The sequence below is a fragment of the Peromyscus leucopus genome, chromosome 20 (genome assembly GCF_004664715.2).
Source record: "Peromyscus leucopus breed LL Stock chromosome 20, UCI_PerLeu_2.1, whole genome shotgun sequence".
NCBI classification, from domain to species: Eukaryota; Metazoa; Chordata; class Mammalia; order Rodentia; family Cricetidae; genus Peromyscus; species Peromyscus leucopus.
The window spans coordinates 37124417-37130982 of record NC_051080.1 but is presented as its reverse complement, the minus strand read 5'-3'; positions in this window follow the sequence as shown (position 1 = coordinate 37130982).

The window sequence follows — 6566 nt, the reverse complement described above, 5'->3', positions numbered from 1 at the left end:
TATTTTTGCTTTTGTTTATTTTGGGGTTTTTTTTGTTTTGTTTTGTTTTGTTTTGTTTTGTTTTCTTGAGACTGGGTCTCTCTACAGAGCCCTGGCAGTCCTGGAACTCACCATGTAGACCAGGCTGGCCTCGAACTGAGATCTGCCTGCCTCTGCCTCCTAAGAGCTGAGATTAAAGATGTTCGACAAGTAACTGACGACGTTCCCAAAAGAAGTAATCTGCCCACCTGCCACAACAATCCAGACCCTAACTGGATGGAATGGGTGCAGCACTTCCGGGTGTTCAGCAAACTTTCCCAGCCAGGGCCCAGGGCACACAACAGGCTCACAACTAGACTAGGAGGATGGATCCTCCCAAAATCCCTACGTGGAAGAAACGATCGTTGGAGGAGCCGAAATGTGTTTGTTGGAGGAGTGAAGGAGTATTTAGTTGGAAAAGAAAAAAACGATCTGGACTTTGGGCCCCAAGACAGGAGCCTCCGACCTCTCTGAAACTTCCAGCGCGCACCTGGGCAGGCCACCGTCTCCGTCTCCTTCCCCCAAACTGCAGGGCAGCTCCCCTCGACCCCAAGGGTCTCCGGTGATGCAAGAGACGCGGGAAAACAACGGAGGGCTAGGACAGCGTCACGCACGGGCTGGAACAAGGTCGCTGAGTGACCGGCTACAGGTCCGGGTCAGGGCACAGCTCCCGGAGGGCGGGGACCGAGACCCCGGGGCCAGTCAGGCTGGAGATCGGATCCCCGGTCAGAGGCGGGGCGGGACGAGGCCTGGAGGCCCCAGAGGGAGCCGGTAGCCTCGGTCGGCCCGAGCGCAAGAGGCCGATCCCCGGCCGCCCTGATTCGCTCCCTCACTCACCCGCGGGCCACGCGCTACCTCTCCTCAGGACTCTCCACTCGCCCAGTACCTCTCTCGGGGTCACCCATCAACATGGCCCCTTTACTTCCGGGGCACGACCTCGCTCGCCGGGCCGACGGAGACGAGGCAAGGAGCACGGAGGCGGGCGGAGGCGGAAGGACTTCCGGTCTGCCCCTCCGCAGCCTCCCTCCGGGGGCGGAGCCGGGGACTCAGTCGGGCCCTGACCATCTCGGGGCTCCGCCCATAGACGCAGCCCCGCCTCCTTGCGTGACGTCACCTAAACCCCGCCTCCTAACGCATCGCTGTGCAGTCTCCGCGTAGGCACTGCGCTGGGTGGGTTTAGGATGAGGGGGGCGCCGCGAGTCCTCGAGATCTCGCCCTCCACCTGCTGCCAGCCTCTAGCCTGCGAGAAGCTCGGACCCGATGTGGATGCGGAGTTCGGGTGTTTAGGAATCTGGCCCCGGCCCAGCTTGAATGGTGAGGTGACAGGCAGGTAGTTCAGCAACGACCAAACTCAAACTGGACTAACACCCAGAGATGCCTTCATGAGACACCTACTGTGTTCCAGACACTGGACTGGATACCTCACACTGCATTTTGTCCAACCCAGCCTCCCTGTTGGGCAGGCATCATTACTCCAGTTTTACGGATGGGAAAATCAAGGCCTAGAGAGGCTGGGTCATTTGTACTGAGGGCTGAGCCATGCAGAGGCTCACGGTGGATCCCGAACTCAGTCTTCCTCCAAAGTATGTGTCCTTTTGTTCCTCTAGGCTGCCCTACTTTGCCTTTTAGAGAAATAATTTTGTGACCCAGATAATTCTAATTAGTGGCATTTCCAGCTGGAAGACCAGGTAACATTTATATCCTCCAGATGACTCATCATTAGAATAGTTTTCTAATAGCAAAGGACAGGGAGATCTTAGGGATTACCCATACACACACTGAGTCATCTTGAATGTCAGGGTCTTCATTTCCAGGTTCACCAGGCTTCCCACACCCACCCCACACCTGCCCCATGCTCCCAGTGTGATGGGGGATGGGTATTAAAGTGTCGTGTAACACCCACATGTATCTACGGTGTTTGTAGGCCAGAGACCCACAGCAAAGGCACTGATGCAAACCTCAGGGTTCTTCTGGGTTTCGTAGAACATGAGCGATCTGGGATCCCCTGGACATAGTACAGGGTTGATAAAACCATCAATTTACATCATGAGGAATGTAGCCAGTTCTTCCAGGGATTGTGGCTCCAGAGGAGCATTCATTTACTCAGGGTAAATTTCACTGGAGAATGAGTAAATGGACATATTGCAGAAGGTCAAAGGTCCTGGGTCAAGGTGATGAAGTCTGTCAGATTTGGGAGGGACCCTTTGGGCTGGTAGTCGGCAATGAGTTAAGTCTCCTGAGCCTTGTTTTACTCATCTATGAAATCTAGAAGATGAGAAAAGTATCACTTCAGCCCGGCGATGGTGGCCCATGCCTTTAATCCCAGCCCTTGGGAGGCAGAGGCAGGCAAATCTCTGAGTTCAAGGCCAAGCCTGGTCTACAGAGTGAGTTCCAGGACAGCCAGGGCTACAGAAAAAAATCCTGTCAAAAAAATAAATAAATAAATAAATAAAAAATAAAAAGAAATAAATGAGTCTTCCCTTGTTGCTGAGTGATGGTGGTACATGTCTTTAATCCCAACACTCTGGGTTCAGAGGCAGGTAAATCAAAAAACTAAACCCCCCCCCCCAAAAAATTCATTCTTTCTCATGCATGATTGGCACAGGGGATACTGGGCCAGGAAAAAAGATTTTGGAAATCCAGGACACCAGTTCCAGGGCAGGACCTCAGGGAGAGTCCCAATCTGAGGGCCTTTAGAAAGCCTCTGTGACCGTGGGTCTGGGTCTGGAGGGCTAAGGGAGGATGTTGGGGAAAAATGAGCACAACAGTACTGGGTGGATGACTCAGTGGGTGAAGCACCCGCCTGAGGACCTGAGTTTGAATTCCCAGAACCCATGTAAAGCCTGATGCGGTAGCTTTAATTCCAGTGTTCCTGCAGCGAGATGGGAGGAGGAAACAGAAAGAGAAAAAAGGCCCCGTTTCAAACGAGGTAGAAGGTGAGGACAGACACCCTACATGGATACTGTGGCTCCTGCATTCACACAAGTGTCACACACACACACACACACACACACACACACACACACACACACACACACGTTTTTAAAGTGAACAAGAGCCAGGTGTGGTGGCACACACCTTTAATCGCAGCACTCAGGAGGCAGAGGCAAGTGGATCTCTGAGTTCAAGGCCAGCCTGGGCTACAGAGCAAGTTCCAGGTCAGCCAGAGCTACAGTGAGACCCTGTCTCAAAAAAACAAATACATATGTTTAAATGAACGAACATTTTCCCTGAATGGCCCATGAGCGCTAACACTATTTTTGTTTAGTGTAGTTTTGCTCTTTTTTGTTTTGTTTTGGTGGATGGGTGTGTTTGGTTAGTTTCAGTGGGGGGGGGGGTCTTTTGATTTTTCAAGACAGGGTTTCTCTGTATAACAACCCTGGCTGTCTGGAACTCACTAAGTAGACCAGGCTGACCTCAAACTCACAGAGATCCACCTGCCTCTGCCTCGGGAGTGCTGGGATTAAAGGCATGCACCACCATGCCCTAACACTATTGTCTCTGACCTATTCAATGCTAGCTCTGAAGCAAGTGGAAATGCAGAAATCAAATCTGCATTCTCTGTCCTCCTGAAGGTCGGGGTCAAAAGGCAAAGATAGATAGGTGTGTGGACCACTGCTATAAAAATCCTTCATGAGTTCCACAGAAGAGCAATGTGGCCGGGCGGTGGCAGCCCACACCTTTAATCCCAGCACTCGGGAGGCAGAGCCAGGTGGATTGTTGCAAGTTCGAGGCCAGCCTGGTCTACAGAGCGAGATCCAGGAAAGGTGCAAAGCTACACAGAGAAACCCTGTCTCAAAAAACCAAAAAAAAAAAAAAAAGAGCAATGTGGTAAGTATAGGGTGGGTGATGAGGGGTGAGACATGGGCTTGGACATCTTCCTGGGCTAAGGTTGTTCAGGGAGGGATCAATAACTAGTTAGGAATGCTTTGGCTCATTCTGGATCAGTCTTGGAGATGAACCCTGCTAGGTGACATCAGCAGAGTCCTCAATATCTCTGCCTCAGCTTCTACACTTTTAAGAAGAGCTTGGTAGACTTACCTGTACTCCAAATACTCAGGAAGTGATGGCATCAGGCTCGGGGATTCAGGGTCATCTTTGGCTACATATTGAGACCAAAACCAGCCTGAGCTACATCAGACCCTGCCTCAAAACAATGACAAAATACCCAAGTCATCAGAACTTGAAATTGACTCATGTCAACTAAAGAGGAAGAGGTGACCAGGTCAAGTGGACTATCTGCAAGGCAAATGACACCTGTGGCCTGAGCAAGGGGTTCCAGTACTGGCATGGTCAGTGCCGGCATGGACTCTGCATGGCCTGGCCAGACCATAGCCCCAATCCTGGCCCTGGACCCAACAACAGTGAGAAGTTCCTGCCATGACCAGACTTGAGTCTAGAAAAGACCACCCTTGGCTGCTTTGTGAGGACTGGATAGGTGGGCAGGCCCTGAGGGAGCCCAGCCCCTAGGACTTGAGTGACAACAGCCCACTTGACCTGTGATTGGCACTCATGGGCACCAGTTTGCCTAGTCCCCAACACATCTGCAAGCAGAACTGGCATCACCCCCACAGACTTCCAGGAAACAGGACCTTTAAATTTTTATGTAAGACAATATCTTCTTATGTAGCCTCATGTGTATATATGCATGTGTTGGTGGGGAGGGGTTGTGTTCAGTTGCAAACGCACACGTGTGTGGAGAGGCCAGAGGTCAATGTCAGATGTCTTCAACTGTTCTCTATTTTGAAACAGGGTTCCTCACTGAACCTGAAGCTTAGCTATTCCACTGGATTGGCTGCCAGCAAGCCCCGATCTGACCCTTCTGCCTCCTCAGCACCGGGATTACAAGCGTGCTCCAGAGTGCTGGGCCCTTACATGGGTACCAGGGATCCAAAGGCAGGTCCTTCATGTGTCAAACACTTTACCAACTGAACCAACTCGCCAGCTCAGCCTCAGACTCCTGCTCTTCCTGCCTCAGCCTCCCCACTACTGGAAGTACAATGCTGGCATTAAGGAGCCCTGAACAGTAGGTGGAAGATTTGAACTCAGAGCCAGGCAGTGGTGGAGCACACCTTTAATCCTAGAACTCAGGAGGCAGAGCCAGGTGGATCTCTGCGAGTTTGAGGCCAGCCTAGTCTACAGAGCGAGATCCAGGACAGGCACCAAAACTATACAGAGAAACCCTGTCTTGAAAAACCAAAAAAAAAAAAGAGTTGAACTCAGATCTGGAGCTCTGAACTATCCACAGGATAGATGAAGTCACTGAGGACTGGGAAGAACAAGAAGAGAGGTCCCTGAGGACACTAAAAATCTAACACTGAAAAGATGAACTGAGAAGGGACAATCAGAATCCTGATCCTCTAAGGATGGAGGATGGAGGGAGGGCATCGTCACAAAGGGAGGCATGCATGGTCTCCAAGGGAGAGGTGGATGTGGTCACAAAGGCAAGCGCCCCTGTGAGTTGGACATTGTCCTCCCCGCTTAGTCTGTGGCTAGCTGACTCAGAGAGGAATGGGGCAGAAGCCTGGGGGCTGGAGAATGAATGGGAAGTCCAAGGGGAATTGGAGATTTTGTTGGGAAGTGAAAGGACAAGATGTGCTGTGCCCCGCTGAGTTTGGCTTGGGGTTGGTGGTACTTGTTCTAGCCTGCTGCGGGGAGGGGCCAGGGAGCCAGTTTTGGGAGGGAAGTTTGAATAAGCTAGGATGAGGGGACCTTCTGTGGCCCACAGGGGACAGGGGAAGGTGAAAGAATAGCCAGGTCCCTTTCCTAGAAGAGCAGTCCTGTTCCCAGGGGGGCAGGGGCGGGGGCAAGAGTCTTGTGGTTTAAATGTCACATTCCTTTACTTTGCGAAGTAGGTTCTCTTATGAAATTGAGCCCGTCGGTAAATGCCTGTTGACCTAAAACATCGGGAAATTGGGAGATACGAGTGAAGGACAAGGCAGAACATTCATTCAGTCCAGCCCACCTCCTTACCCCTCTCAGAAGATGCCCCACGCTGGTGGAAGGGTGGAGGAAATGACTATAAGCAGAATAGTGATCCAGGGAGTGAGTCAACCTAGGACCCAGATATCACTGCCACAGAGAGAGCCACCTGCTGTCATTAGAGCTAGCTCATCAACTCCAGTCACTCGATCAGCATCCACTGATGGAGAGAGAGAAATCACCGCTGCCTACGCTGTGTTGTCCCAGCCAGGTTGGGACAAGCAGATGGAAGATAAACCTGGACTCTGCAGCAATGAAGGGCGTGGGCAGAGGTGCAGGCTCTGGACCCAGACCCCAGACCCCCAGGTCCTAGCTGTGCAACTCCCGTGAGATTCAGGGGCTGTAATAGTGCGGGGACCACACTGTTGCTACATGAATGACAGATGGTTTTCTTTTCTTTTTTCTTTTTTTTTAAGATTTATATATACACCAGAATAAGGAATCTGATCCAATTCCAGATGGTTGTAAGCTACCATGTGGTTGCTGGGAATTGAACTCAGGACCTCTGGAAGAGCAATCAATGCTCTTAACCACTAAGCCATCTCTCCAGCCCACCCCACACACAC